Here is a 22,162-nt window from a genome sequence, read left to right as displayed (position 1 = left end):
AGCAAAATAGACAGCGACAATTTTAATCCATGTGTATAGCCAAAAATACTAATGTCCACGAAACCAATGAAGCATCACTGATTAACGTGCTAAGCTCATTATATCTGACAAATAAGTTCATCAGTTGCACTTTACGAACCTTTATGAAATCCTTCAATTCGATTCAATCATACAAGTTAGATAAGTTGGAAATTTGATGCTATGAAATCCTTTGAGGAAGAAATGTTTTCTGATAACGACGTCTTAAAAGCGATAGTTAGAGAATTGTGATTAAACTATTCAGCTGATAGAATATAACAATAACTAAATGCCAGACCTTACATACTTACGCCTGTTACCCCTCGTCGAGGAGCATGGGCCGCTCACCAGCATTCTCCATCCAACTCTGTCCTGAGCCTTCCTTTCCAGTTCTTTCCAGTTAACATTCATCCTTTTCATATCTCCTTCTATTTCCCGGCGTAGTGTGTTCTTTGGCCTTCCTCTTTTCCGCTTCCTTTCCGGATTCCAAGTTAGGGATTGAGTCGTGATGCACATTGGTGATTTCCTTAATGTATGTCCGATCCACTTCCAACGTCTTTTCCTAATTTCCTCTTCAGCTGGAAGCTGGTTTGTCCTCTTCCATAAAACGCTGTTGCTGATGGTATCCGGCCAATGGATGTTGAGTATTTTGCGTAGACAACTGTTTATAAATACTTGTACCTTCCTGATGATGGTCGTAGTAGTTCTCCACGTTTCAGCTCCATACAGTAGGACTGTCTTGACGTTCGTATTAAAGATTCTGACCTTGAAATTGGTTGAGAGTTGTTTTGAGTTCCATATGTTCTTCAATTGTAAAGATGCTGCCCTTGCTTTGCCAATCCTCGCCTTTACATCTGCATCAGATCCTCCTTTTTTATCAACGATGCTTCCCAGGTACGTGAATGTTTCCACATCTTCCAGAGTTTCTCCACCAAGTGTGATTGGTTTTGTTGGTATTCTCCGTGTTGTATTTGAGAATCTTGCTTTTTCCTTTGTGAATGTGGAGGCCTATCGATGCGGAGGCTGCTGCTACATTTGCTGTGTTCATCTGCATTTGTTCGTGTGTATGAGAGAGAAGGGCTAGGTCATCTGCGATGTCCAAATCATCTAATTGATTCTGAGAAGTCCATTGTATTCCGTATTTCCCTTCAGATGTCGAATTCTTCATAATCTAGTCAATCACCAGGAGAAAGAGGAAGGGGGAGAGTAGACAACCTTGTCTGAATGCGGTCCTTACTGGAAATGCATCTGTCAGCTGTCCTCCATTCACAAATTTGCACTGTATTCCGTCGTATGAGTTCTGAATAATGTTGACAATCTTCTGAGGAACTCCATAGTGTCGAAGAAGTTTCCATAATGTTCTCCTATCCACATTGTCAAACGCCTTCTCATAGTCAATAAAGTTGATGTATAGTGACGAATTCCACTCAACTGATTGTTCCACGATGATCTGTAGTGTTACAATTTGGTCTGTGCACGACCGATCCTTAAGGAATCCAGTTTGCTGATTTCGAAGTTGGGCGTCTACTGAGTCTTTCATCCGGTTCAGCAACACTGTTGAAAACTTTTCCTGATACTGACAACACTGTGATGCCTCTGTGGTTCTCACATTTGCTCAGATCTCCTTTCTTTGGTATCTTGGTGAGATGTTCTTCTTTCCAGTCCGTTGGCACTTGTTCTGTCTACCAAACATCCTTGAATAGAAGGTGAAGCATGTTTGCAGTTATTTCAATGTCTGACTTCAGTGCTTCTGCTGGTATATTGTCAGGTCCTGCCGCCTTCCCACTTTTGATTTGTCTGATGGCCATCTTGACTTCTTCGATCGTTGGTGGAGTGACATCTATAGGAAGGTCAGTGTGTGCTGCTTCGATGTTCGGTGGATTCAATGGGGCTGGTCTATTCAGCAGTTCCTCGAAGTATTCTGCCCATCTTTTCCTCTGTTCTTGAATCTCAGTGATTGTCTTTCCTTCTTTGTCCTTGACTGGTCTCTCTGGTTTGTTATATCTCCCTGCCAATTTCTTCGTCGTATCATATAGTTGTCTCATATTCCCTTCTCTTGCGGCTTTTTCCGCCGTCGTTGCTAGTCCTCCCATGTATTTCTGCTTGTCGGCCTTAATGCTTTTCTTCACTTCCTTGTTTGCTTCTGCGTGGTCTGCTTGCGCTTTGACTTTCTCTGCTCGTGTTCGGCTGTTGTTAATTGCTAGTTTCTTGTTCTTTCTTTCTTGAATCTTGTCCAGGGTTCCCATAGACATCCATTCCATATGATGATGCTTCTTAGAACCAAGAACCTCCTGACACGTTGAAGTTAGTGCTTCTTTCATTTCTTTCCAGTTGTCCTCCATCGAAGTTTCTTTTTTTAGTAGATCCTGTAAGGCTTGGAAGCTGTTGTTGAAAGTTATCTTGAATTCATGGAGCTTGTCAGTATCTCGAAGGAAGGCTGTATTGAACCTTTGTAGTGCTGTTTGTCCAGTTGTCCAGTGTTTCTTTAGCTTTAGTCTCATCTTGGCCACAACCAGGTGGTGATCTGAAGCTATGTCAGCTCCTCTCCGGGTTCTCACATCTTCCATTGATCTTCGGAATTTTTTGTTGATACAGATGTGATCTATCTGGTTCTCTGTGGTGTGGTCCGGTGAGATCCATGTAGCTTTGTGTATGCGCTTGTGTGGGAATATTGTGCCGCCTATAACCAATTTGTTGAATGCACATAGGTTTGCAAGTCTCTCCCCATTTTCATTTCTCTTTCCTAGTCCATGTCGTCCAATTACATCGTCATATCCTGTGTCGTCCACTCCAACTTTAGCATTTAGATCTCCCATCAGGATGGTGAGATCCTTTCGTGAGCACTTTGCTATAATTGATTGCAGCCTTTCATAGAACTGATCTTTATCATCGTCGTTGCTATCATTGATGGGTGCATAACATTGGATAACGTTCATTGTGATCCCTTGCTTCTTTGTTCTGAATGATGCTTTGATTATCCTGGGTCCATGAGATTCCCATCCCACAAGTGCATTTCGGGCTTCTTTGGACAGAATTAGAGCAACTCCCTGAGTGTGTGGAGCATTTTCCTCTTCGTGACCGGAGTACAGCAGCATCTCTCCTGTACCTAGCCTTTGTTGTCCAGTTTGTGTCCAATGGGTTTCGCTGATTCCGAGTACTGCCAAGTTGTATCTCCTCATTTCCATTGCTATTTGGCTGGTCTTTCCTGTCTCCCACATTGTCCGGACGTTCCATGTACCTATAAAGAGTGTTGCTCTGGTTGTTAGAAGGTGCATCGGTCTCGTGACTTCCGAAGAATTTTGGCTTTCATCATGAGACGTCATAATTATTCCTTCAACTCCCAGGGCAGAGTTTAAATGGTTTGAATCATTTTTTCTGGTTAGCGTTTTTTTAGCGAGTTAGCTTTTCTACGGGATGGGGTCGCTAACCCCATGCCCAACCCTCCTCCTTTACCCGGGCTTGGGACCGGCAGTAACTCTAGAAGAGCTACAGGCGGAGTTAAAATGCCAGACCCCAGCCACTATATTTCGTTAAAGCATAAAGTTCAATCAGTGAAAAAAATATTCCAGTATTTTTTGGGATAAAAGTTATCCAAGAAATCAAGCCGATTCTATTCTTTATAACAGTTTACATGATGATTCCAGCATTAACGTATCTTATTTCGTTTTAATAAATAAGTAATCTTGAAATCAAGTAAAATAACGCGTAAGAAGACATTAGATAGGAATTGGAGTGTGTATGAGGTTTTATTTTAAACAGTGAAATAATCCACAGTTCATTACAAGTTAGGCGTTTATGATTTCATCCCTAATGAGAATGTAGTCATACTATCCAGTTCAGAGAAAACAAAGAAACATATTTTGAAAGAGTTACCAGTATTTGAAATACTATACTGTCTTCAACCCTTGAAGTAAGGCTAGTATCGTGAATGTATTCAATGAATTTATCTTATTAGCCAAACCAAAATCTTATTATAATTTTCTAAATGTAGTGAAATAGCATAACATGTACTGAGTGTGCATTTATTTTGTTTATACGTCAGCTTTCATTGATTTATTTTAATAGTAAAAGGCAATAATTTTACACTACGTTGAATTACAAATAACCTTAGAACAAAAATTACATTATCCTTCCAATTTTAACAAAATTACTCAATCAGAAGGGGTTTTGTGGAGATTTCAGCATTTTCATAGTTGAAAGCGTGAGTCAATTGAAACTAGACCACCAGGGAAAACCTGGAAGCACTGGACGGCCGTTTCGTCCTAACATGGGACTCCTCAGCAGTGCGCATCCACGATCCCGCACTCGTAAGATTCAAACCCAGGACCTATCAGTCTCGCGCACGAGCACTTAACCTCTAGACCACTGAGCCGGCATCCAACGGTATCTTTGCCTAACTTCAACCAATCCACGAAGTTTGAAATCTCTACGAAACCCCTTCTTATCATAATCATATGCTCACTAGTGACTGACTTCAGGAGATATTTCCTCGAGTTCTAGTGGGAAGCAGTGACCAGTGGAGTTCAAACCACGTCTGTTGTGAGATATCAACTCACTGAAGACAATTGGTGAACGGTTGTTCAAACTGCGTGGATTGGTTGAAGTTAAAGATTAACACCGTTGGATGCCGGCCGGCTCAGTGGTCTATCGTTTAAGTGCTATGGTGCGAGACTGGTAGGTCCTGGGTTCGAATCTCATGAGGCGGGATCGTGGATGCGCACTTCTGAGGAGTCGCACAATAGGACGAAACGGCCGTCCATTGCTTCCAGGTTTCTCATGGTGGTCTAGCTTTAATTGACTCATGGTTTCAACTATGAAGATTCCTCAAATCTAAATTATTAGGTTATTAAATTGTTTCTTCAATGATAAAACTTATTCTAAATTACTAATCTATAGTCCGTTGAACTTTATCAATAGAATGTGATATAAATCATGATTTGTATCTATGATTGTTGCTTCATTTATTATATACATCATATAGGTTATTTTTGAATTTGAAACTTGATAACTAAGCCTATTTAGAATAATATTCATCCTTATTCAAGTTTTGAAACATATACCTACTTACCGACACCTAGACTATAGTTGTATTTCTTGGCCTTAAGATTGTATCTGAGTCTATTCAATAACAGATTTTATGTATTTGTTTAGTAAAATGAACTGATGGATATTTGAGCTAGATCTAATATTGATTATGAATAATTGAACGGTATATATCTTATATTTGCTGAAAATTTTGTAACTTTTAATTAAAAGAAAGAAATGACTTAACGAATATTTTAATCAGATTACGTATGGTTATAATGTTCACAGTGGGTTGGAGAATGCTGGTCGGCGGCCTATGGCACATTGGGAGTAACAGGCGTAAGTAAGTAAGTAATGGTTATAATGTTCAGTTTCCTATCGTAAAACATTGTCTATATTGTGAAAAGATATGATTTCTGTTGACGGTTATTTACGTAATTAATTCAAACGGGTAACTGTGTCCTATTTTAAGAAATAACTACAAAAATTAATTTACTAATGTACATAACACTTAGTCATTTAGTTTATAAGGGTTTGACTAACAAAGTTATTTAGAAATTTGTTGTTTAGATAATGCGGTGCAAAAAAATAAAGTCTATCAGAACCATGTAATGTATTAGTCTAACTTATTTCGAATAATCTGACCACTTGTTAAGACATTTATTTAAGAAAAATAGTCAACTAGATAAATCTAAGAGAGAAATAAAGGTAATAGGGAAAAACAGTGTGAATCCTATCACTGTGGATAATAATTCGACGTTAATAGGGTAGAGTTAGAGTGAGTACAAATTGTTTTTAAATATGAAGAAGGGGTTTAAACTATTGCACAGCTATGACTTCAATACACATAAGTATTCGGCCCACACACTTTCTATGCAAAGCCACAACTGTGTTTAAAAATGGGGAGAGATGGATGATTATCCTTCTCTGTTGTAAGGTCATTTGATTTTGTTTGCTTTTGTTACCTTTTTGAAATGTCTATAGCTACCCTTACTTGCGAATTGCAATTACTTCTCCCTATGTATATGTGTCCGTGCACATATGTAAATTGCGTAATAGTTGGACATGAAGCAACCATGTACATGATCAGGCTTCTGATGAAAAACGTTGAGTTCTCATTGCATTATCGAAATCTACTAATGGGACTAACTGCTTTAAATTTGTTACCTTCTAAAATCTCAGACAGTTTACCATAAAAATTAAGTTCTCGAATAGCTCACTAAAACTGAAGCCTATCCCCATAAAATAGCAATCTCTGTGACTGATCCTGAAGGATACAACAAACTGCTCTCTACATACCTTCACTCCCCTCACTGGTAGCGGCAAAATTCAAATGCTTCAACGCTTAATTTTCATACTAAACGTTGATAACTAGGATGGAGTGTAAAGCTGGATAGTCCAAATCGAAGTTATAAGTTATCATGTTTCTAGAGTCATTCAGTTTAGTTGCATAGTGACTGATCAGTATATAACATTAGATATAATGGGTTGATTGAAAAGAAAAATCATATATATATATATATCGTTAGTCAATATTATGAGACTTATCATAAATAAGTTGGGTCAACTTTTCATAGGATAAGCCATACAACTTTCCATTGTTCTAGGAAACCCGCTGCATTTATATCTTTGAGTTGGAGTTACTTTTAATATATAACTTTTGCACATTACTTATTCTGAATTAAAATAAGGGGTTCAAAGGAAAACACTAACCCAATCCTTTAGTTTTTCTGTGTTTTGTGCTTGTATTTCTAATAAGATTGACGAACTACTAAAAATATTAGAACTGATATAGCGTGAATAGATAAGTTGAATGACTAATATACGATAGCAGTTCAATGGCTACACAAACTGCACACAAATAAAAGAGAAGAGATTGAATCTTATAAGAGAACATTCGTGTCTCGAGAAAATCCGGTACAATAAAAAAACGGTATGTGGTATTGTGGTGTGGGTTACTTATATCCACTTAAGTCGTATATAAAGATGGTCAGGTATAGAATGTATTTTGGCAGAAGATCGATAAGGAAAGAACCACAACGAAGCGCAATCGGTATGGAAATGCATGAACAATGAAATCAGAGAAGATAGACTGATATTTGCAGAAGGAACAGTCAAGATTGTGACAATTGATTGTTATTTTACAAATTAACTGTTTACTGTTTGATTATCAGATTTTAGTGAGACAATCTGTAATCTGCGCTTAGTTACCTTCGATTGTTCCCACTCGTGATCATGTTCACTACAGTATTTATATGGAACTCAGAAATAGTCAATCGATTGAAAAGTCCTTTTCGCACAGCGTTTTATAACAGATATCATTATCTATTTGACCAACATACATATTAATTTGATATAATGATAGAAATAATAAATTCAATGTTCGCTCAATAATTCAAACAAGTTTTCCTAGGTTAGTCAGTTTTTGAATAAAATAATTGCAGTTAAAAAAAAAACCGATTTGAAAATTTGTTACAGAAAGTCATTAATAAATGCGTCACAAAACAGAAAATGAAATAGCGCTATTGTAAGGGAATAGATGTATCTAAGTATTTAAGTGAGAATATTACTAAAGTAGATTTAATTCATTTCGAGGGTGGATCTCAATATTATAGGTGAATAGAATAAAAAATTAAAGTAAAATAACTACTAACTTGCGTTTCGAGCCATTTCTGATAACTTCTGAACGTATTGAGGCTACAAGGTCTCCAGGACCCTTTTCAAAGAGTTTTGATGATCAAATAGACACTAATCCAATGAAAATACTGTTTGTTCTTCGTAAACCATATCACAAACTGACAATCTTTCCGACTTTTCCTCAGAGTTCAGGTATAGGTAAATTGTGAACATAACGATAGTCCCGTTCAGTCAGTACACAGTTGTAGGTAGTGCAACGGATTATTTATTCAGTAGTACAAAATAGAAGTATACTTGACCTAAATTTCAATGAGATTTAATATACCGGGTTAGGGGCTCCAATTATTGACTGAAATCCAATGGGAACTTTTAATATTTTGAAGTCCAAATGTCAAAATACTTGATTATTTAAACCTCGACAGATGGATGTGGTGTACGAAACTCTGACTGATTTGTTGGATGCAAAGTACATGAACAGATGAGTTGCATCTTTATTAAAGAAAACTATATTCTACAAACTTCTGAATAAAAACCGGTTTGCATTCACCACAAAGCCGTCGTAGATAAAGCATGCAAAGGTTCATAGGTGATTCATGAGGCGGCCTGCTTGAATATCTGGGTTACTTGTTCCTGTCATCTAGATATTTCAACAAGTTATCTGTTTCCTTGGTTGTTTTAAGAGATCATTATATCAATTAACTACATAACCTATTCAGGTGGGTTTGTGAAAAGTTTACGATCTTTCGCTGTACAAGTTACAAAAGAGCTCACTCAGAAACATCGTAGTTGCTAGGAATAAGCATCAAAAAGAATGTACATTATTCAGATGTCGATTCCTGAACTGCTAACATCTAACTGGCGATCACTCAATATTTATCGTCGGGATAGGTCAAGAAATAAAAAACCACAACCTGTTGAAATACTTCGTGCTGAGAATTCTATATTGTTTCAAAAATATAACGTTGAATAATAATACTAATACTAATAATAATAATAATTCCAAAAATAAAGGTAAAACTTCATCATAAGCTGATTTCACCTACGGAATCATTAGAAATTAGTGGGCACTGAGATTTTTCGTAGTATGTAACTTCTCAGTATTGAAATCGACTCCTGGAACGACCGAACCCAAGGTCTCTAAGCTTAATGGGGATCAGTATATCTTTGAACCAACTAGTTACAGTACCATGATCGGTTTATCTATTTTCAATTCCGAGACTTATATTTCAGTCACATACTGACATTACCAATAAACAGTATCAGACAACATTATTCTTTCTTATCTTTGAAAGATTTTGATTATAGTGAAAATACAGAGATATTAACGAAAATTATTCCCTTCAATAAGTTCTCATCACTTTCTATGGTTATAAATCCAAGGTAATGTCCCAAAGGAAATATCCAAGTCCATTTTAAATTACAGTTTATTAGATTTAGGATTACTGGCGAAGTAAAATGAAGTTAAGATTAGTATAATAGATTTGTGGATATTTTAAAATTTTGGTTTAAATCATAAACTGACGTTGGTCAGACCACCATTCAAAACTTAAAAACGATAAATAGCCATCTCGTCCTGGTATGGAACTCCTCAGCAGTGCACATCCACGACCCAAACACTAAGGTCGAACCTAATACCGCCAATCTTGAGCGTGAACATTTAACCTCTAGACCACTAGGCCAATATCTATCAGTGTTCATGCCTAATTTTAATCAATTCACAATATTCCACAACGATCATCCATTGCTTATAGTAAATAACTGTCTCACAGTCAACATGTTGAATTCATCATTATCTTCTTACTTAATTAACATGATGAATTTGATAATTTCACATTGAATATCAAGATTAATTACAGAAAAACAAACAAACAAACAGAAACAGTAACTTTGCTCAAGAAAACTCTAAACTTAATGGCTGATTTTTGAAGTCATTTAATCAGAGGTGTTACAATGAGTAGGAATGCAACCCTTGCCTTGCCAATCCTCACCTTTACATCTGCATCAGATCCTTCTTGTTCATCGATGATGCTTCCCAGGTACGTGCATGTTTCCACATCTTCCAGAGTTTCGCCATCAGATGTGATCGGTTTTGTTGGTGTTCTCCGTGTTGTACTTGAGGATCTCGCTTTTTCCTTTGTGTATGTTGAGGCCTATCGATGCAGAGTCTGTTGCTACATTTGCTGTGTTCATCTGCATTTGTTCGTGTGTATGAGAGAGGAGGGCTAGGTCATCTGCGATGTCCAAATCATCTAATTGATTCTGAGAAGTCCATTGTATTCCGTATTTCCCTTCAGATGTCGAATTCTTCATAATCCAGTCAATCACCAGAAGAAAGAGGAAGGGGGAGAGTAGACAACCTTGTCTGAATGCGGTCCTTACTGGAAATGCATCTGTCAGCTGTCCTCCATTCACAAATTTGCACTGTATTCCGTCGTATGAGTTCTGAATAATGTTGACAATCTTCTGAGGAACTCCATAGTGTCGAAGAAGTTTCCATAATGTTCTCCTATCCACATTGTCAAACGCCTTCTCATAGTCAATAAAGTTGATGTATAGTGACGAATTCCACTCAACTGATTGTTCTACGATGATCAAATTATATATAGATGACCAAAAATAGAGAATATTATCCTTTCCCATTTCATTACTGGAGAACGTTGCATTAAAATAAGCAAAGTATTTTCAGTCTTCCATTAGCTTTCAATTAATTTTCGAAGCATTAAACTACTGAAACTGTTAAAATTGTAATCAAAGTGGCAATAACGGTAAAACACTTAATTGAACGAATGTCTTTTTATCCCTAACAGTGTCTTTTATTCTAACTCTGCTTACTTCTTTTGTCTTCTATGAAATATCCATATTGTGTATAACATGCCTACATCACGTAGTATTCTTATTATCAAGCCTATTAGACATTTTTTGTATATTTTTACTGTGTTCACACTCTTACTACATTTGCTCCCATTCTGACATAGTTACTGTAATCATCTACTTATATGACCTTACATAACCTTACAATATGACTGACTGCTCAATTCAATTGTATACGGCCAAATGAAAATCAATATTAAATTCACTATCTTTCTGTTTTTTTCAAGTTTATTTAACTACTTAGTTCTACCCAAGCATGACATTAGTTTTCATCAAACTATTCGTCCAAATGCTGAAGAATATTCGTATAACACTAACTGATTGAATTATGCTTTCAAACATGCTTTCAAACATGCTTTCAATGGCCTATGGTAAAACATGACTTGTAAATGCGCAAGTACAAGGCTTAAATAATAAGCTGTGGCAAGCAAATGTTTCTTCAAACATTCTCAGTTGGAATACTTTTTATGAATCATCTTCCAATTGTCTATTGATATACGTAACTAAACAAACAGTACAATTATCGAGAGATCCCATGTCTCTTCTTGCTGTTTTATGGGAAAACATAATAGTTTGTCTATCAGAAACATACATTTACTTTTACAAACTAATTCATGTTGAAACAAATAATCCGTAGCGTTCTTGTTCGGTGTCATACCTGTTCCAGACGTGTTATGAAATGTTACTTTCTCAATATTGTTTGCTTCTTAAACACTTATGTGTAGTTCTGTGATGAGATATAAACTAATCTAGACTTCCAGTGGTTAATTTTCATAACTAACGCATGTAACCTAAGGCATAATTAAAAATTTAACATAAGTGAATACATACTTAGCTATAGTTTGGAACTCCACTGAAGTACGTGTTCTCAACATCTCAAGTAATCAAGTAATAGAACCTTCATGATTTTTTTGATAAGTACAATACTATGTAACTAACTATGTAACTTTGGTTGGGATCTAGTCTCAGACTGAACGTAATCAATTTTATAAACAACGAATTATCACATGTTGGAAATAGATCAATAGATAGTAATTTCCTAAAGAAATATATCCAAACTTATTCAATGCATACGAATGAATAAACAGAATTTCTTTTTGTCAGTATGAGGTTGTAGAGATCGTTAAATTTCATTAAAATCACAAACCGATCTAAGTTAAATAATCATGGAAAACTTCGAGGCAATGGATATCTGTTTCTTCCTAGAATGTGACTCCTCAACAATACTCATCCACAACCCCGCATCTCGATATCAAACCCAGGGAACTAGTTAAAACTAGATTGTAAAACTTGTCTTTCATTCCATCAGTGACTCATCAGTTAAATCTCTCCAAGTTCCTATGAACTTGAGACATGTTATTCAGACAAGAACTAAGGTGAGATCAGCAGATGATCAGAATATCACTATCAAGTTGTCCTTCATAAAAACTAATATAATCGATAAAAAGTATATTTATTTTCATCTTCCATATCAACAATTATATATAAATAGGAAGTATCAAGGAACTGACTCAAGAATTCCATCATGTCTTACTCAATCCACTTTCTTTAGTTTGTTTCATGGATTATACTATAAGCTCACTTTAAAGTTAATCATGCTGAAAATTCTACCGTGTGATAATAATTCCTTTGATTTCAATAAGCATAACGACCTCATCCTTAAAGAAAGGCATGATTGATCAACGCATATTTTCAGCATCTCAATCTAACAAAAATTCATTTATTTACTTCTTAAGTTTATGATAATGAAAGTTCCTCGCAGTGGGAAGAATTTTGGCATAAAGCTGATAAATAAATTAGTGGTGGAATAGAGCTGTGTCATATTTAATAGATGAAGACTATTCAAAAGAATATCTGTGTGACCTAGGTTTTAAATTAGTTGGAACCATTCAGGATGACATATTATTAACCTTGAGGTAACAGATGGTTCCAATATGATTCGAATCCACTTCAGTGGTTAGAAATATTTTTATCAAAACTACGAACCAGACAAACACAAAATTGTTTACTACTAGAATAGGTGTGTAGTGACTTCAATAGTTTCCTTGTAACGTCTCTAGCTGTTACACTACGTGATACATGTATAAATCTCACTATAGACATTGACCTTTCATGATTTAAGTTGAATCTTGTTACTGAATGACAAATACGATAAATCCTGGGTCATGCAGAGCTTACCATCGATTACCTCTAATAAACTGATATCAAAGCGCAGTAAACTTACTGCCCAGTCATTTAAACTGTCAGGTATGTTGCAACTTGATCGACAGACCTAAACGCTTCGAGAACAGATAAACTTGACTCATGGCTAACTAGTTTGATGTTCATTAACTGTTATACAACAATATACAGAATAACATCACATAAGTGTGTGTTAATAAGCTAAAAATATTATCCAAAAAGAAAAGAATTTGCACATTGACTGAATTTAATGTTTCAACCCTTTCAAGCCTTTTTTTATCGTAAAAACGTAAATACTGAGCAGAAAGCTTTAGGAGACAGAGCCAAGAACAATAATAATATAATTTGGTATATTATTGAATTAGTTCAAATGATTGCATATGTAAATGAAAACAGAAAAATAATGGAAAGGATTGACTTTAAAAAGGAGGATTTAAATGAAAACAAAATATAAGAAATAAATAACTGAAGTTTATGTGAATAATAATAATCAGAATTTCGGTATCAGGTATAGAGGAGAAATCAGATGTAAAAATTATGTATCAAATAATGCCCCTAAATGTCCTGGTACAGCTGAGAGTGTGGAAATTCAGCTCTCCCTCACGAAATGCTTTCACATGACCACACGTATATAGCATCTACCACGGAAGTCCTACTCACTGACTTCTCGCGCCACGGGTGTTGTTTACGAAAGTGAGAAGACGAAAACCGAATTTCAGGAGCTCTAACTGGGATGGTGGACACAGAGGATCCAACTAGGGGAGTTGCAAAACCCTGATTCCAAACCAATGGTGCACATGAGCTCCATTATCCTGAGGGAATAAATGGAGTACAAACCCATTGTTGGTCACCGGTTACCATGGGACTGCATCTCCTTACATTGTTCCACTGCCTTGAGGATCAGACCTTTAGGTCAAAGGCTAGGGGTGTGGCCCCATAAGTAAACCACATGCTTTGGTCTGGGCACCAGGGCAGCATCTCAGCCCTCACATAAATCGAATGATTTATGTGGCGCATATGTATTTTGTGCCTTCTTGTACCAATGTTTATTTGTTTAAATAAATAGACTGATAGGTCCTGGGTTTGAATCTCACGAGGCGGGATCGTGGATGCGCACTGCTGACTAGCTTCAAGATGGATTTCCTGGAGTTCTAGTGAGGAGCCGTGATCAGCGGAGTCTAATCCATGTTGGATGTGCGACAGTTACACACCGAAGATAACGAGAGATAGTCGTGCAATTTCGTGGATTGATTTAAGTTAGACATTAACACTGTTGGATGCCGGCTCAGTGGTTTAGAGGTTAAGTGTTCGTGCTCAAGACTGAAGGTCCTGAATTGAAATCCCAAATGTGGAATCGTTAAGTCCCATACTAGGACGGAACGGCCATCCAGTGCTTCCAGGTTTTCAATGGTGGTCTAGCTTCAATTGACTCATGATTCCAGTTATAAAATTACTAAAATCTCCACAAACCCCCTTCTGATTATTATGATTATTATTACTATTGTACTACGTTTATTGACTGTTCTTACCTAAGTGAAATTCATGATTGGGAAAAAGTGTGTAATATAAGTAAAATTCTTGAATAATACAGTTATGCAAGATTTGAAGTGATACGAATATCTGAATTCCTTAAGAATTACCTCTTAAAATTTAGCTAAATATATTCCTTATCAATTTTAGTAAATAATTTTTAATACCTTTTTTATGAAATATAGTTTAACTATAAATTCAATTAGTATCGTTTGTTTGAATGTTCCCATCGATGTGTTAGGACTACAACTGGTCAGTCTCTAATTGGCATATGTGCATACTGTGCGTATTGCCTCGATATATATATATATATATATATAGTTTAACTATGAATGGATATCATGATCAACTTAAATTTATCCATTTTCTTCTAATCGTAATGGTTAAAACCAACTAAAAAAAATACAACTAATTTATAAAAACATTTTAATGAATATTTGAACAAAATGTTATCTGTGTCGGCTTTTCTTGGAAATCATAGAAAAGCCTGTGAAGTTTCTGTAATCTCTACGAAAACTGTACACCGTTAATAATCATGTGTTCACTGATGATTGGCTTCAAGATTTAACTTCTGCAGTTCTAATGAGAAGTCATGATTAGTGGAGTTCAACCCGTTTCAGTTGTGAGACAGTTATCCAGTGCAGAAAATTGATGAGGATCGAGAAATATCAAGAGTTAATTGAAGTTAGAGATGAACTCTGTTGGATAGCGGCTTAGTGGTTCAGAAATCAAGCTTCTGCAAGCAAGGTTGAAGGTCCTAGTCTTGAGTCCCGTGAACAAGCTAGTGAATGTGTACTGTTGGAGAGTTCCATACTGAAACTAGTCGGCCGTTCAGTGTTTTTTTGTTTTCAGTGGTTGTCTAGATAAGACTATGATATCAAGTCCATGAAAATAGTTATCTATTTGATTTATAATAAAATCATTATTTTGATGGAATCGATTACTAGTCGTTTTGTACATATATCTATATAGTAAATCTGTTTAATTTTAATGCAACAGTTGAAGTACTTTTTAAAATTACATTTTCCTAGTCATTTCTTGATGTCCTTATGGTGATAAGGACTATTGAATACCGTTAAAAGTTTTCTCTTTTAAGCTACGTTGGTAATACATCACTAAGATATAAAAATCTTTAAGGTATAATTTTATGCTTTGATCAATGTAACCTTCAGAATTCGAAGACAGAAAATCACAACAAAATGTCTAATTTATGTGAAAGGGCTCGTGTGTTAAGATGATTGTTTTTTACCCATAAGAATTCTTGATTGGTTTTCACTTTCAAAGAAATAACTTGGTACTTACTTACTTACGCTTGTTACCCCTCGTGGAGGGGCATAGGCCAACCATCAGCATTCTCCATCCAACCCTGTCCTGGACAATCCTTTCCAGTTCTTTCCAGTTAACATTCATCCTTTTCATATATGTTTCTATATCCCGGCGTAATATGTTCTTTGACCTTCCTCTTTTCCGCTTCCCTTCAGGATTCCAAGTTAGCACTTGCCTCGTGATGCAGTTTGGTGATTTCCCTAATGTATGTCCGATCCACTTCAAACGTCTTTTCTTAATTTCCTCTTCAGCTGGGGACTAGTTTGTCCTCTCCCACAGAAGGCTGTTGCTGATGGTATCCGGCCAGTGAATGTTGAGTGTTTTGTGTAGACAACTGTTTATAAATACTTGTACCTTCTTGATGATGGATGTAGTAGTTCTCCAAGTTTCAGCTCTCCGTACAGTAGGGCTAACTGTCTTGACGTTCGTATTGAAGATTCTCACTTTAAAATTAGTTGAGAGTTGTTTTGAGTTCCATATGTTCTTCAATTGTATGAATGCGGTACTTGCTTTGCCAATCCTCGCCTTTACATCTGCATTCGATCCTCCTTGTCTATCAATGATGCTTCCCAGGTACGTGAATGTTTCCACCTCTTCCAGAGTTTCTCCACCAAGTGTGATTGGTTTTGTTGGTGTTCTCTGTTTTGTATTTGAGAATCTTTCTTTTTCCTTTGTGAAATAACTTGGTGTTCAAGGTAAATTTTGACATTCTAATGAGTCAAACTCAAAGTTAAAATAATGTAAAATTAGGTCAGTTATTAGGAAGAGTTTTCCACTTCAATTACATGCAGGGCATGTTCTTAAGATCTATTTAACTATTTGGAAATGAAATATTTATTTTTTAATTAGTTGGTCAAAAAGATCGATTCAATTTTGGAGATAGCTTTGAAACTTTTTAACATTGGACAAAAGCGACCGTACAGGAAATGAAACTCGAACTAATAATTTGGAAACCAATGCTTCATAAATGCATCTTCATTCAATTTATGATGCACCACAATAACTGTCTATTAAAATGTTGATGATAACTGTCTTGACCCTAATACTATTGACGATTCCTAAACTAAAAAGAACGAAGTGTCCAATGCAACTTGGTTTTTAATGACTAAACATTGGAGGTCAGTTCACGACGAAAACTGTCTTGAAAATATTTGTTAAAATATTTGATTAAAGAAGCTTAAATACATTATAAATCATATGTGCTAAATGTAAGAAATTAATTTGCTTCAAACGAATCTAACTACTGGAAGGAAATGTGTCTAAAAATATTTTAAACATGGGGTAAGTAATAGCATCTATCCTGTTTAGAGTTCTATGAACACTTAAACCCCCCAAAAATGAACTTCTCGAAAACCTATTGAAATAGAAAGTTGTTATGAAATGATAAAAAAATTTTACATGTCAGATGGATATTTCTGAGAATGTTTACGTTTTTTGAAGCTCATTAGTTTGATTACAAGCATGAAAAACATTTTACTATCAAGATAAATAAGGATAGTCACTTACAAACTAGGTCATCAGAATGGACTGACTTAGAGCTTGTGAAATAACACAGATGTATATAGTAAGCAGTGATAATGATTGAACAGTATGATACATTTACATCTCGCTGATTATTATTATTTTTTTTGATGCAATCAATCGAATCCTATTGTAGATCAGTTTCATTTGGTAACAATGTTTGTTACGAGACAAGATTATCAAAACTTGAACACCCAATTATTTTTCATGCTCGAATAAATGTTTTCCTAATAAGCACCAGCTGATATATAAAAGCCCTGATCTAGAACGTTCCACTGATAGTCTCAATCCTTTTAGCATGTAGGCAAAGATTTCAATCTTTACACAATGAATACATATTCCAGAAAAAACTTATCAAAATTCAGCCCTAAGTGTCGACAACAGTATAATTAAAATCCTTAATAATAATACTACAAACATCAAACCTCGCTAAACAAGTCAGCAACTAACTGGATTCAGTGGTTCATTTGACGGTTGATATGTCGGGAAGAAAAGTTAAAATTAGATCGATTTACTCATTATGATTTTCGTTCAACATTAATTTCGTTTTAATTCGATGCGATGATTACTCAATGTCGTACTCGTTTTGTTTTCCCATATGACATTTTATTCTGCGTAACACACGATATTCTTGTATTAAATTAACATGAACTAGGCTAAGCATGACATGTACCATGTGATTTGTTGAAAACTCTAAGTATTTTTCATATATATGATTTCATCCTAATTATTAATCAAGATGGGTGTACAATCAATATATAAATGGGTGTATTCCCGACTAGGTTGTCAACGAAGTCGTGTTTTGAGGTTGATCAATCTACAATTGTATCATTCTTTGTGCTTTTACTTTTGCGTCATGGGTATTGCAGTAGTTACTCATTTTACAAGTATAAGTGATAGGCGATTCCGATATAACAACCAGCGACGACCAGATATAACAATTGGTGATACAGTTATAACGGCCGACCACCAGTCATAACAACCATCCATTGACCACTAGAAGTGAAAAATACTGTGTTAAAGTCCTAATGTAAATATCACTAAGGCGAAGTTACATCCACATTCTATTATTAGATATAATAGATACAATATTTCATAGTTGAAAGCGTGAGTCAATTGAAGCTAGACAACCATGGAAAACCTGGAAACACTGCACGGCCGTTTCGTCCTATTATGGGATCCCTCAGAAGTGCGCATCCACGAACATGCACCCGCGAGATTCGAACCCAGGACCTACCAGTCTCGAGCCAGAGCACTAAACCGATAGACCACTGAGCCGGCCGGCATCCAACGGTGTTAATGTCTAACTTCAACTGATCCACGAAATTGAGCAACCATTCACCAATTGTCTTCAGTCAGTTCCTATCTCACGACAGACGTGGTTTGAACTCCACTGGTCACTGCTTCTCACTAGAGCTCCTGGATGTACTTCTCGAAGTCACTAGTGAGCACATGATTATATTAATTATTAGAAGGGGTTTTGTGGAGATTTAGTATTTTCATAGTTGAAAGCATGAGTCAATTGAAGCTAGACCAGTTGAAGTTAGACATTAACACCGTTGGATGCCAGCCGGCTCAATGGTCTATCGGTTAAGGGCTCCGGCTCGAGACTGGTAGGTCCTGGGTTCGAATCTCGCGAGTGCGGGTTCGTGGATGCGCACTTCTGAGGGGTCCCATAATAGGACGAAACGGCCGTGCAGTGTTTCCAGGTTTTCCATGGTTGTCTAGCTTCAATTGACTCACGCTTTCAACTATGAAACATACTAAATCTCCACAAAACCCCTTCTGATAATTAAGATATAATATTGTTTACAAAAAACAAACAAACAGTTTTATTCAATTAATCGTCTGTTCCTACTGATTAGATTACGTAGTTCATATATAATCACTGTAGTCAAGTTTGGACAGTTTTTTTCTTGTTTTACCTGATCTAATGTTTTGATAAAGTTTTCTTTCTTTAAAAAAAAACAATGAATAAACTAAATAAACAAACTAAATAAGCAAATCAATAAAGAACGGAACATCAGAATAACCTTTTAGTCTATTTATATAATTTTATTTAAATTATCCATGACTGAACTTTCCATATTCTATTTATTGATTAATATTGTTATTTTAAATGCTTGAAAAAGGAAAGTCATGTATAACCTCATTTAAATGATGTAATAATTAAACAAATTAAGAACTGAATATTGAATATTATTAAAGGTTGATCCCCACCAACGATCGAAGACGACAAGATGGCCATCAGATAAATCAAGAGCGGGAAAGCGGCAGGATCTGACACTATACCAGCTGAAGCACTGAAGTCAGACATAGAATTAACAGCAAACATGCTTCACCTTCTAATCAAGAAGATTTGGGAAGAGGAACAAGTGCCACTGACAGACTAGGAAGAAGGATACCTCATCAAGATACCAAAGAAAGGAGATCTGAGAAAATTTGGGAATTATAGAGACATCACAGTGTTGTCAGTATCAGGAAAAGTTTTCAACAGTGTTGCTGAACCGGATGAAAGACTCAGTAGACGCCCAACTTCGAAATCAGCAAACTGGATTCCGTAAGGATCAGTCGTGCACAGACCAAATTGTAACACTACAGATCATCGTGGAACAATCAGTTGAATGGAATTCGTCACTATACATCAACTTCGTTGACTATGAAAAGGCGTTCGACAGTGTGGACAGGGAAACATTACGGAAACTTCTTCGACACTATGGAGTTTCTCAGAAGATTGTCAACATTATCCAAAACTCATACGATGGACTACAGTGCAAATTTGTGAATGGAGGACAGCTAACAGATGCATTTCCAGTAAGGACCGCATTCAGACAAGGTTGTCTACTCTCCCCCTTCCTCTTTCTTCTGGTGATTGACTGGATTATGAAGACTTCAACATCTGAGAGGAAGCACGGAATACAATGGACTTCTCAGAATCAATTAGATGATTTGGACATCGCAGATGACCTAACCCTCCTATCCCATACACACGAACAAATGCAGATGAACACAGCAAATGTAGCAACAGACTCTGCATCGATAGGCCTCAACAAACACAAAGGAAAAAGCGAGATCCTCAAGTACAACACGGAGAACACCAACAAAACCGATCACATCTGATGGCGAAACTCTGGAAGATGTGGAAACATGCACGTACCTGGGAAGCATTATCGATGAACAAGAAGGATCTGATGCAGATATAAAGGCGAGGACAACATTCCTACAATTGAAGATAATATGGAACTCAAAAGAACTCTTAACTAGTTTCAAAGTGAGAATCTTAAGTACGAACATCCAGACAGTCAGTTTCACTGTACGGAGCTGAAACGTGGAGAATTACTAAATCCATCGTCAAGAAGGTCAAGTATTTATAAACAGTTGTCTTCGCAAAATACGCAACATTCGCTGGCCGGATACCATCAGCAATAGCGTTTTATGGGAGAGGACAAATCAACTTCAATTAGGAAAAGATGTTGGAAGTGGACCGGATATACATTAAGGAAATCATCAAACTGCATCACGAGGCAAGCCCGAAATCGGAATCCGGAAGGGAAAAGGAAAAGTGGAAGGTAAAAGAACACATTACGTCGGGAAAGGGATGAATGTAAACTGGAAAGAACTAGGAAGGATTGCCCAGGACAGGGTTGGATGGAGAATACTGGTGGGTGGCCTATGCTCCTCCACGAGGGGTAACAGGCGTAAACAACAACAATTAACGATTGATAATTAAAACCAAATGGATATTAATTATAATATAATATATAATATGAAATGATAATATATGAGGATAAAATCAATATTTGGCAGGCTAATAAAGTGTAAAATAAGGATCAATTAAATGATGAAAATGTAAAGGAATATAAATTCGAAGTTTATTATAAATAGATAATTTCAGATTTACTTACAAATAGATTTGCCTTATAATAATCCAGCTGTTCATTATGAAATGAATGAAACATTAAATGTTTAAGAATTAGCAAACAAACAACATACATAATATACACAGTTGTCGAGGGTTGTCATTTGGCACAAACCTTAGAAAAAAAGAAAAAGTAAAAAACAAGTTGTAACGAAATTTGTTTTGATCTCTATTAAACATTTCATATAATATATGACTAAAAAGAGAAAAGAAAGCTGAGACAACAGAAATTTCATAGATTAGAAATGTATTCATACTTTAAGGTTGTAACCAGTGAACTTTTGAAGTATCGGAAAAACTAAACTGGTGAATATTGTAAGCAAAGATGGATAGTGGCTAGCAGTGGAATCCAGGACGCGCGTTTCGTCCTATTTAGGATTTGTCAGCTGGATGTGCCTGCATCTCAGAGTTGATGTTCACTCTGGGACTCGAACCCAGTACCTTTCGCTTCAAACACCATCGCGTTATCCACTCGGCCACTGAGTCCTGTTAGCTACTTGTTTGTGCAATACACACAAAGTATAAATGTACAAGAACATGGAAACTAAAACGCAGACTAAATGAATCAAATGACAAGAAATCATGTTTTGGTTCTTAAAAATCAATAACTAATGTGGTAAATCGATATGAAGTGTCTAATTTACCAACAATCTGTGACTTCTTTTGACTTTATTGATAGAAAGAATCACGGGTAGATCAGAACGTTAAGTTTTTTCCGTAGTACTTCAATGACTTGGTTAGCTGTTAGTTGTTTTATATAATATAATGTCTAAACCATTAGATTTCTTTATAGCTCATCATCAAATTATACCTACTACCTCTGAAGAGTTCATACTGCCTCATTGATTTGTTACTGAGCCAGTCCACACTACTGTTAGAGCCACTGCCATGATAATTTTTCAATTATAATTGAGTAACCAGGATTAATATGTACAAACTGGTAATAGAATGGTAATCAAAGTTACGTTATCTACTTGTTCATAATCTAATTAAGTTTATAAACTTAAAATGTTGCTATTACGCTGAGTGACCTGAAAGTCGCAGTGCAGTTTGTCCTTACGCAACGCGACTGGATAAAAAATGAATAATCTAGGCCATAATGATGAGTACATAGAATGGTTACCCAACTACTGA

General features: G+C 36.0%; 1 non-coding gene across 1 annotated transcript; it reads right to left on the bottom strand.

Moving 5' to 3' along the window:
* Positions 1-21,443: 21,443 nt before the first annotated feature.
* Positions 21,444-21,510, bottom strand: Smp_tRNA_00427_Gln_TTG.1.1. The gene has a single exon. It is a non-coding gene (tRNA).
* Positions 21,511-22,162: the final 652 nt, after the last annotated feature.

The sequence above is a fragment of the Schistosoma mansoni genome, chromosome 2, assembly GCF_000237925.1.
Source record: "Schistosoma mansoni strain Puerto Rico chromosome 2, complete genome".
Taxonomy (NCBI): domain Eukaryota; kingdom Metazoa; phylum Platyhelminthes; class Trematoda; order Strigeidida; family Schistosomatidae; genus Schistosoma; species Schistosoma mansoni.
The sequence above is the reverse complement of the archived record's forward strand: the minus strand, read 5'-3'. Positions and strand labels throughout refer to the sequence as shown.